Raw genomic sequence first — 12,129 nt, forward strand, 5'->3', positions numbered from 1 at the left:
ATAACTACATAAGCTGTAGTTATTTCAGATATTAGTTAACAACGTCAGTTCACTGTGGATCAGACATTACAGGATATAACAATAGAATAAATAATTCCTTAACTCAACAATAGCCATTTAGACTGAAGATGTTCTTGAAATGTTTTAGGAGCCAAGAGATAAAGTCCTTTAATGTTTTCTTCAGCCAATGACTAAATAATCATGAATATTGAGTCAGTAGCCCTAAAAGTTTGAATTGAATTATAAAGGGTTTTGTCATTATCACTGAGGGATTGTAATAAATAAAACGTCCAACCTACAAGAGACAATGCAGGCAGATCTGGACTCACCCTTCCTTTTTGTCTTTTCCCACACACTTCACATGCTTTACCCCCTGCCTCCAGGCAAGGAGTGAAGTCACCCGGGCTAACACTCTGGGGGGCAAACAGAGGAATTTCTGGATGGGGCAAAGTTCATTGTATGCAAGTCAAAATCTACTACTACGGGAATGTGAGAGGTTTTGTGTGAGGTTTGATCAAGGCACCTACACGCTCCCTGTTTTTTTTTTTTTTGCATACACACCTGTACACACTCACTGAAATACACACACGGGCACATCTGCAAACATGCATGCATATAGACTGGGGCTTACTTGTAGTTGTTTACACTGTGTAAACCTGCTTTGAAAGATAACAACCACACTGAATAACATGCTAATCAAGACTGGGTGCAGGAAAGCTCAGTGGTCCAAACAAATAAGGATCAAGACCTTATCAATGAGTGTGTGTGTGTACGCACATCTAGGTGCATGTGTGTGCATTGTTCACATTTTAAGAGGAACTGCCTCAATCCAATGCAGAGATAAAAGTCAGATATGCTCTGAAAACACCCTATTGTAGAGATGGGACTGCACACTCCACTACACTCCCACAGTTCCTATGAGACAGGACTGTCTGAGACATCACTGGTAGAATTCCTTGGAAGAGGGAGATTAGCTTCGTATTCACCCTTACGGGATCCAAAAAAGACACGCGCCACCGCCCCCCCTGCTCTCGGCTTAAACACACACATTCACATACACAAACAGTGCGTTTTCAAGCATGAGCCTGGGCTGGTGCTTAAATCAAACATGAATGTCTCTTAAATTATAATTCCTTCCAGAAGAGCGCTTTCATTTTGAGGTCAAAGAATAAAAATGACACAACAAATTGTAGTGGGAGGAGATGAGATGTTGTTTACCAACTTTGGTCCCCTGTATTTCATTATCTCCTAATGGAGACGTGACAAAAAGACTCAAGACTTTAGCAAAGCAAGTTCACTGTCAATATTTTGAAAAAAAAGTAAGATAAACATAAAAACCAAAGGAAGAAATCGTTAAGTAGGTAGATGTGGGTCAATGTGGCATCTTAGGATCAAGTCAAAAAAGATAAAGGGCAGTGGAATTCGGTGTCAGCCACTTCACTCCTCAAGTGTCACTAACCTCATTAAATACACTCCTCCATCTTTCTAGGAGCTTACTCTACACGCTCCTTAACTCAGATTTTAGCTGACTGTCTCTGCAGCATGGTGCAGTCAGGGATTACCATATTTTAAAGAAAAATCCTTCTACCACAAGTCTTCCATTGAGTGAGAGGCCTGTGAGCGTGAATAAATGTGTGTAGCTCTTGACGCTCCTCTCTGTAGCTGCTGCTGCTGGGTGCAACCTCTCTGATCACAGAGTCCTTGTATGAATTCAAAGACAAGGAGACCCCATAGATTTAAAACTCCCATTGTGATCTTTCAAGTTGTATATTTGTGTGAGGCTTTTATATTGGATGATCACTAGGAGATGAAGATGACAGAAGAAACCAAGGCATGTCAGACTAAATTAAATCCTTCCTGGACTGTTGTTGTAAGATATTATGGCACTTGAAATCCTTTTGTTGATGGAGCATACCTAAACAGTGCAGCAAGCTCAATTATTATTATTTTTCCATTAAGAAATCAACTCCCTGTTTTGCTGTTCTTTTGACAATGTGCATTCCTTTTTCCTGATGAAATAGTGATTGCACCGACAAGTTACTAACCAATCAACTGAATATTCATGCAGTGATTTGCCATCCCCAAATATGTAAAAGACAGTAAAATAAGTGTCGTATTAATTATCCAGGAGGAGTGTGATGAGATGTTGACTGTGCTCCAGATTCAGTTGGTAACCGTAGAAACCCTGCAGGGCAAGATGCAGCCTGAGGGAAGAAGCGGCTGGGAATGTTAAAATAAGATAGAAAAAGACACATAAAAAAGGAAGGGAGAAGTGTGCTGATGTGGCAGAACATTTGGATCTCTTGAAGTTATGTGTGAGAAATGGTATGCAGTTACAGGGTTTTGTTAAACAGAAGATTGCATCCAGAATTTTCATGTTGTGAAGTTTTAAAAGCATCAGTATAGTTTTCCTTCGAGTTGCTTGCCCAAAGCAATAAACTGAAACAATTAAAGTTGGAAGATAAAAAAAAAAACACAGCGAGATATGCTTATTAATTAAATAAACATTTTCTGATTCTTCAGTCTGTTTAATTTCCTCTATAGTCTGTTTCCTCAGGCTACACTCACATTAGGCCCAATGATCATTATTATTATTATTATTAGTTTTTGTTGTTGTTGTTTTATTTTTGGCCACTAAGTGACTTAGATCTGTTTTTTTTTTTTACAGAAGTTTGACAACCCAAATTATGTTTTCATGTTCATATTTTTCTAGATTTGTTTCATATCCAATCTCTGACAAGGTGATTCCTCTTGACCACATTAGGTTCTCTGCACCTCCATATTGCCTGTGTTGAGAGTCTGAACCTCACAGCTCTGTAAAATTGTAAACGTGGAGAGCAAGTGACTGGAGTCAAACTGGTGAAGCATACTACACATATGTCATTCATGTTTATGATTTCAATGTCACAGATGCTATTGTTGTTGCTGACATTTCAGTTTAAATGTATGCATACATGGAAATTTATAACACAGAGCTATAAACTAATGTGAACTATTAATGTAATGTGAACCACTGACACAAGAGATTTTGCTAAATAATTGTACTTAACTGTATAAATGTAGCCATTGGGTTTTTTTATCAGTGCTGCACATTGGAAGATATGGTTTGTTGTGATGTGTATATGTTGTTCAATATCTCAGTAACTGACCTATTGTGGGGTGTTTCACACATGAAGGATCTATAAATAACCATGTCTGTTGTGTAAGTGTAAACTTTAAGAATAAAAATGTATTCAATCATTTGTTTTGAAAATCAAATCTATGCGTAAAATCTGTTTCAGCAATTCACCTGATTTCTGCTAAAGGGCAAAAAATAACTTGATTTAAGTAGTAAATTTTGGCATCATATGATGCCTTCAGAAACAGAGTTAAACCTCTGGCTTCACCACCAATCCAGGCATTGACATGTATTGACACCCCGAGACAAACACAGACAGGTGTGAATGGAGCCAAATTGGCAGGTAACACTTCGTAGTCTGCTCAATGCAGTCTGAAGAAACAGTGAAATAACAGGGCGAACAAGTGGGAGAGAGGGTGGATAAGTGGGTTTCAGGCAAAGGTAGACTGATTGAGCTGGGGGGTTGAGATGGGGTGATGCGATGAGAGCAACATGAGGGTCTGCAAAAAAAAAGATGATGGTGTTGAAAAGGGGATGAGAGGTTGTTAGAGCAGCAGGGGAGCTGGTGGTATTGAGTGATGGGCCACAGGTAGACAGACAAAGGATGTGTGCTGAGGTGGAAGAGTTCATGAGAGGTAAAGGGTGGAATGGTGCTGATAGGTCCTGAGGGGCCTATAGAGATAGATGTTTCAGTTTAAAGTGGGGCAGATGTGAACATGCTCAATTTGTTGTCTGAAATGATATGACTGAGGTAAAACTATCTACAGGGAAGCTGTTGAAGAAATTATGGTCTATGTTGGTGTGCATTTCGGTGCAAAGGAGTTATCACATGGTTTCGAGAAAGAGTGAATTTGAGGAGAAGTTGTTATTTGCTACCATACTAAACTGCAAATGGTTATTCACAAAATTACATTTCAAAAAAATTAAGTGTGATTAGTATGATTTGAATCGTTTGCACATGATTTATAGTAACATGACTTCTAGTGGCAGTAGCCAATTGCAAAATTGTTAGAATTGCAAAATTGTGTGGTAGTAAAAGGAAAAGTAATAGGAAAATGGAGAAACCATACTGTCAACTTGCCAAGAGTAAAATCAAAGAGGAACTGTTAACCTAAACATGTTAACGAAGGTGCAGTTGGGGGACAAATCGAAGGAAAAACTAACACAAAGTATCTTAGGAAGGTGTCTTGGTTAGGCCATCGTATGCCACCAGAACAGCTTCAGTGTGCATGGCATTGATTGACAGCACTCTTTGAAGAGATTTCACCTTTCATCTGTTGTTTTGATAATGTTGGTGGAAAGCTCTGTTTAACACGTCTCTTTAACATCTCCCATATTTGCTCAATTGGTTGAGCTCTGGTGACTGCGGAGAGACTAGCATATGATTCGCATTTTAATATTCAGAAAACAAATGGGTGACTCTTTATTGCTGCATCTGGTGTTATGATTCCCCAGTATCTGATGATTTGTCACCCATCTGTGGACCACTTTTGAACGCAATAAAGAAAGCATGGTTGAGGTTGAAATACTGCAAATCAGAACTGTTATCATATTATTAATTCAGTAAAGTGCTGAGGCTCTGTATTATTAGTCTAATAATTAGCAGATAATGAGACAGGTTTTACCATGACCACACAAGAAGAAATTAAGAAGAAACTATTTAGAGAAAACGGCAAAAAAAATAAAGACTAAAAGAGGAGAAATAGAGAGACATGAGGGCCAAACAAACTGGGACTGGGTGGGGGGAGTGGGAGGTGTAAGGGGAAGTTATCTTAGCGCATCCCTGCACCTGAGTCAATAGCAGTGCTTGCAAATAAAGTCCCCCCTTGAGGAAAAGACATGAGACAATGCAATGCAGTGAGGGATGGGAGTAAGAAAAGGTCAGCAAGAATTTGGCAGACAAATACAAACTAACTGTGGTGTCTCTCAGGTCGCAGGCCTAAAGCCACAGACCATTAAAACAATGGAGCGCATAAACCTTTAGACAGTGAAGATATTATATCAAATTATATAATATTAAAGAATTGCAAGAGTTGTCTGTACCAGTCAAGAACAAAACAAAACAAAAGTATAATATATTGAGAAATACGGCAGATGTCTGCAGCTGAAAAAACTTTAAATTGCAATAAACTTACAGTCAAAGAGTGTGTACAGTATGTACACATCATATTAAATACTTTTTGCATTATCATAATCTTTGCCTTCTATTTAAAAGAAAAAAAAGCCCCTTCACTATCTACTTCTTCATTTGTCCATTGCCCACACACACCCATCCACACACACACACACAAACACACGCTAGCATGCAGTAAGGTGTGGCTACTTTAGAGAATGAAAGAGGACCAACACCCAGAAAGTTGCATCAATGTTTTATAAATTTTAACGACAGCAAAATGTCTCAGTAATCTTAACACACAATAGGCCAGTCAGGTTCCCACAGAGATTAAGCTTGGAGCCAGACAAAGGTGAAACTCAGTGAAGATTAGGCTTGAAACTAATGATTATTTTTAGCTATTATACGATTTGTCCCTTTTCTATTGATAATACATCCATTATCTATGACACTTATTCTGTTAAGACAATGGGGGACAGGCAGGGAGGACAGGGTACACCTTGGACATGTTGCAAGTCTTTCACAGGACCATACATGAGACAACCATTCACATTCACATTCATACCTACAGGCAATTCACAGAAACCAATTTACCTAACATGCAAGCATTTAGATCGAATCCCTAATTTAGATCTAGGTTTAATTTTTCTTTTTCTTTTAAGCACTATGTTTGTAGTGAATAGCAATAGTTAAGTTTACAAGTGAATCTTGTACAGCTAAACAAACCAGCAACAACAATTCATCCTGTAATGTTGTGTCATATTAACATACTCTGACCTCCAGGCTGTGATTAACATAAGGCAAACAAACGCCCTTTAAACTAAAACCTAAAACCTGTATTTCCACAAAGAAAACTATGATATCCCTTGAAATTTACAGTCTCTTCCAGAAACGTATTCATTCATTCCAACATTTAAACCAGTGCAAGTCCCGTCGCTGTAAAGGTTATAAAGTTCATAAAGGCTCATTAAATCCCTGACTACACTGAATAAGAATTTTCTCTCATTACTCTCTTGTACGAGTTCAGCCAGTGTTTAAAAGATGATAAAACAACACTATCACAGGGACAAGGATGTTAACATCATGTCAGCACTGTAGTGTGTCTTCAGTAGACAGGGTTGGATCTAGGTCAATGGGTCCATTTCCTGGGATTCGAGGTCTTGTGTGGATTCGAGCTAAGAGTTATTGTTCAGGTGGCTATGGTGAATAGTCTCCTCTGCTAGTGCATTAGTGACCTGCATAAGCTCCACACGACTCACTGGGATCTGAGTGTAGGCCTGAGGGCAGATAACAAAGGCAATTTGACCACACACACACATGCACCAACACTCACGTGCCCAAAAGTGAATGCACCACAGGACAACAACGAAAACAGTCTAATAGAAACCTTCACCACAGGGTTTTTAACCAAAAAGAAACTCCATCCAAACAGCATACAAACAAGTATCCATGCGGCCCCTGCCAAAAAGCCTTCTTACTTACTCACTCACATTCACAAACACACAGAGACATATTCACATACATATTGCACACATGGGCTTCGGAGACTGCCTTGTACAATCTCACTGCATCACTTCCAGGTCAGTAAGCTGGAACGAGAAGTGTGACTATGTGCTGAGCACCAATTTGCTGGCCAGGTCTGTATTCCCTTTATATAACTAATGTACTGTAATGTGGGGGGTTGAATGGAAAAACAGAGTGAAGGAGGAGAGACAATGGTGCTCCATTTGCTCAGCTTTAATTACACATTCTCGTAAACTTGGACAGAAAACACACACACACACAAAGTATGGGGTGTTAAGATTTGCAAGCAAAGATAAGAAGGAGATCCCAGGAAGGCCAAATCTCCCCAGCGCAAACACAGCATAAACACTATCTTTGAAGACACTCTTTGCACTCCCACTGTAATTCCTTCCTTAAATCCCTACTCAGCACTTCACACTCTCTCGCTCTGAAGTCGGTTCAACCAGCTTCCTGTTTAGGTAACACATCACTTTTCCACCAATCGTCAATGTTTATTCAGATCCTATCACCTTTTAAATTATTCTCCTTTGAAAACAGAAAAATATCAAATTATTTGGAGTGAACACATCCTTGTTAATCACACAGCAAACCAAACTATACATATTCACCTTTCTCTGCTTTTTTTTTTTGTTTTTTTTTATTGAGGGAGAAAAACCTCAAGAACCTAACAATATCAAATAAGATGTACAGTACATGCATCTATGCACACATGCAGCATCATCAGCCTGCAGACAGAGTTGATGTGTGGGCTGGAATGCAACACTGATCAGAGATAATGGGCAGACATGACAGGGATGGCAATGCTGTCATGCCAAGAGAGGAAGGAAGGAGGGATGATGGAGCAAAACACAGTACGAGAAAGACAAAAGGAAAAAGAGATAGAGGGGGGGGCAAAGGAAGGAAGGAAGGGGAAAACTCCCAGTTCACCAGCACACACAGAAAAGACAAAAGAGAGGAAATGAATGAGGGCACATGCCAGCTCCTGTCAACTCTAAGATACCCCTCCCCCAGCTCGACCCCTTCTGAAATTAGAGGCATCCCCTTTTTTGCTTCTCCTGCCCCATTTGCATTGTCATTATCTTCTTCTTCTTCTTCTCATCAAGGGCTTATGGATGTGGAGTCTGGAACAAAAACATGTTCTCCACCTGATGTTACACACACCCCAGCTAACAACTCTTGGAGTCCCGCTCAACCAGACTGGTGACATTACAATCAGACACACATAAGCAAAGACGTCAGTGTTACATCATTTTCACTGACAGACTGTTAGTCCTCTGTTGTGTTGCAACATGTCTCACATTTTTATACTCATTCTAAGCTCAAGACAAGTGAACAAAGGTTTCATCTCAAAATCATGAGGAGACTTCAAGATTAATATATGAAATCTAAATGCCACATCATCTACGCTGTAAAGGGATTCATCTTATCTCACATTAACATTTAATCAGTTTTCAATCGCTTTAGTCGGAAGCACCTCAGCAACTCGGGGTTCGGTGTCTTGCTCAAGGAGTCTTCAACACGTGGACCTGAGGAGATTAGAACTCACCCTGCAGTTGGTGGACTATGTGTCCTGAGCCACAGCCACCACAATTACATGCAATATTAGCAGAACCAATACGTCGAATAGATGCGCTCATAGAAACCAGAGAAGAAGGAAAAAGATTTCTGTGCCTCTCCACCCTTGGCTGTCATATCGCTGTTGGTTTTCCCAAAACACACTTCAACAATATCTGTCTGCTACTGCCTTGCAAGTGACAGCAGCGAAGAATTGGCAGAGTGAGAGACTGGAACGCACACTGACAGACACAGAGGACCCACAGGCATGCAGTCAAACACAAACATTTAAACAGCTTGATTGCAAGTGGGGAGATGGGGGACACTGGGGACTGCAGAAGCACTGCATTTGCTCAACAGCAGAAATACTGTAAGTGGACCACTGAGGAAGAACAATGACGCCTCGGCAAAGCAAGTTTTAGAAAATGAGAGAGGCAGACAGACAAACATGAGAGAGAGCGAGAAAAAGAGATAATCCCTTTCATGTTAATTGCATCATCCCTTTATCATGCCTGCCACACGCTCATCAAAGTGCATCCTATGTACTGTATCTTTAATCATACAGAGAGGGCACTTATCTCCACTGCTACAAGGTCAGAGGAGTCTTTTTCGCACGAGTGAAGAAACATGCGAGTATTTGCAGGAAGTTCCAAGATGTTGATTATCATTTTTATTATTGTTGATAGTAGTAGTGGTATTTTTTTCTTACCCTCTTCTTTGGTGATAACCACGTCCATTAGAGTGAGGTTGCAGAATTTCTATTCACACTGGGACTGTTATTGTGAGTGTTCCTGTCACCATAATCTGTTCATGTTAGGGTAACTAACCTACCACCGTGGAGGACAAATAGTTGGTAAGTCATCAAACTTGTAGGTTACAATTGTTTTGTTTATTTATTTGTTTATTCTTTCGGCTGAGTTAAGGATTATAGCTGGTCATGTAGTTGTAAGGGACATGACTCAGAAATGATGTTGTTACATGAGTGTGTAAGTTTATGTGTTTTAAAAAGAACAGAAACAGCCCTTCGTACTTACTGTACATCTGCACTAAGCTGACTCTCAGCAGTGGATCAATCTGGTTCAGGATACACATACTCACATAGACACACAAACGCACAGTTTACTTAAAGGCACCCACACTCCCTTTCACACTCACACACAATATTAGCCTTCTGCACACAAATGGAGCACATGGATGTGTGGTAGCGCACAAACATATTTGTCGTGAAAACACATGCACATAGTAAACAGACGTGCACACACATAAAGCTGGGTGAGCCATGTGTAACAGAGTATGAGATAATAGCATTTCCCCACCTTTTCACAGCCCCAGGCTTTCACGAAGTCTTTGTCAGTTTTGAAGAAAAAAAAAGGACGGGCACAAACACACACACACACCCGCACACACACACACCCACACACACCAGTTTTTATCTGACACTATAAATCCCTTCATGGATCACTTCCTCAAAACACCCTGCCAATATTCAACTTCTTTGTGGCAGCAAATGAAGTGGTGAACTGAAGCAATAAAGGTAACAAAGAAGGCATAACAAGGAAGACAGACAAAGCGGAAAGTTTATCAATGCGATTTATTGATATTGAGCGTCATTATAGAGCTAAATGACAAGACTAAAATAAACGTGTTATGACTGAATTGTTTTTCTTTTAAGACATCATCATAGATTTGTGAAGTGGTGTACCTATTAAAATGTGCAAATTTCATTGAATTTATAGATTGTAAAGGTATATTCACTCTCCTCAGTTAACTTTTATAAGCCCAATGTTTATGTTAATTTATATATCCGGTCATTCTGTCATAAATCTGCCGGGCCCCATGGCATGTAACACCACTCTTTAGCCCTCACCTACAGTATCTCTGACCTGACCCAGCATACTTTGCTTTTTACTCTTAGCCTGACCCAGGCGACGAGTAAATACAGCTGAGCGTGCCTTATATCTGCGTTGTATCTGCTTAGGTTAAGCTGCCACGGCCCACTGGCTTGATAGGCGGTTTCATCTGAATGCCACGGCCCGCTCAGTCATCCAGTCGTTATCCCTGCTTATCTAAATAACAAAATGACCCACAAAACTAAATTATTTAACATGCAATCACGACCGACTTGCCTTGACGGAACCATATAGCCTGGATCGAGAATGTTTCGACTTAACAAGATAAAAAAAAAGCCTGAACATGAGGGAGGAGAAAGGACAGGCGACACGTTGGGCTCTTTGACCCCTTAAAATTCTTTGCCTGTCTGAATGTGTCTGAATGCCAGAAGGTGACTCTCCACAGCTGAGACCTGACACCTCTACACACACAATAACTTACAGACAGTAACAGCACACGTTTTCATACGCTCCTCCTTTTTTTCTATAGCTCCTCTTTTATCTTGCAACTTGTACCTTAACCTCTACCTTATTCTGTTATGGTGGCTGCCCTCAACAGTTAGTAGCTCTCACATAGTAGTAGTAGTAGTAGCTCTTTTAGTACCTCTGGCTTTCTATAGCTTTCTATGGCTTTGATTTTGCATTGTGCACCTTTGATGGCATAACCAGAAACTGAGGACTGACCTGCACATTTGTGAGTTCTTTTCACTGCTAAGGATCTCTAACAAGCCTTTGGCAAATCATAATCACTGTAAGTACCGCGTGAGTGTCTTATCTAGAGAGTTATCTTAATTTAACTCAAGCAATATTTTAAGCCCTTCTTACAGTAAAGCACACGCACACACAGACTGCTACAGCATGCATCACTATGTTTGTCCATTGCCGTTTGTTATGGGGAAATGTCAGGTGCTGCCAGCCCAGGGGGCTGTTAAGGTATTTTGTTATCACCAAATTACACTGAGTAGGAAACTAGGCAACGTCCCAGTGAGATCGTTAATGATTGATAAACTCTTTTCATCAACACACAGTGGCACATGCCAGATCTGAACAAAATGTGTGCAGATGTGTGCATTTAGATGTGTGCAGTGTGTGTGTGTGTGTGTGTGTGTGTGTGTGTGTGTGTGTGTGTGTGTGAGAGAGAGAGAGAGAGAGAGAGAACATGAATGAAGGAGACCCATCAGCCTTCACCAAACATCAGTATGTGGTATGAGCAAAGGACAGAAGCCTCAGTAACACAGATACACATTGTGTGAGAAACTATGCCATCTTACAAAATAGCTGATATACAGGAGAAACCACGTGGACTCTTTCACTTTACCGCCTTTTGTCTTCCTCACACAAGCAATAACATCCATCCAGGTGGATGGCTGAATGGTTAAACACAACGAGAAGTCAGCTCCGTCTCCCCTGCGATGTCTCTGTCAGCCACAAAAGCTCCACAAAAAACATTTAATGTATCTCTTTACCTGTAGTTAAGCTTCCAGAGTTTTCCCGTGTGTGTAACTGTTAATTCCCGGTGGTGGATAAAACACTGTCCGCACGTGTCCTCCTTAAGCGCAAACAGGGGGAATCCGTGAGTCAATGAGACGTCTCCTGCGCTCCAGCGCACAGTGTGACTCTATATACACACACACTACGGCGCATACTCACACATGCTGCCTCTTGCATGCCTAGACCAGACTGAGGACTGAGAAGAGGGTGTGTGTGCTGCCTGAGTATGAGCCCGCCCTCTTTCCCCTGGCTTTCCCATTCTCTCCCTCATTCACTCACGCTGCCCTTCTCCCTCTCTCCAATTTCACCTCCCCCGGCTCGCCAGTTGACTGCCAGGGTGCGTGCTGGGTCTGTGCCTCTAAGCCCTGTCCGAGATGTCCAAGTCTTCTTTTTAAATGTTGGCTGTGTGGCCTCTAAAGTTTCACACAAATTCAAAGACA

General features: G+C 40.8%; 1 protein-coding gene across 1 annotated transcript in view; it reads right to left on the minus strand.

Annotated features, from left to right (window-relative positions):
- LOC137108015 (rho guanine nucleotide exchange factor TIAM1-like) overlaps window positions 1-11,890 on the minus strand; it is a 52,422-nt gene extending 40,532 nt beyond the window's left edge. Inside the window, exon 1 of the mRNA XM_067492272.1 lies at window positions 11,665-11,890. The gene's annotated coding sequence lies outside the window, so the exon portion shown is untranslated. The remainder of the gene's footprint in view (window positions 1-11,664) is intronic.
- Between the last annotated feature and the right edge of the window lie 239 nt (window positions 11,891-12,129).

Source organism: Channa argus, chromosome 22 (genome assembly GCF_033026475.1).
Source record: "Channa argus isolate prfri chromosome 22, Channa argus male v1.0, whole genome shotgun sequence".
Classification (NCBI taxonomy): Eukaryota; Metazoa; Chordata; class Actinopteri; order Anabantiformes; family Channidae; genus Channa; species Channa argus.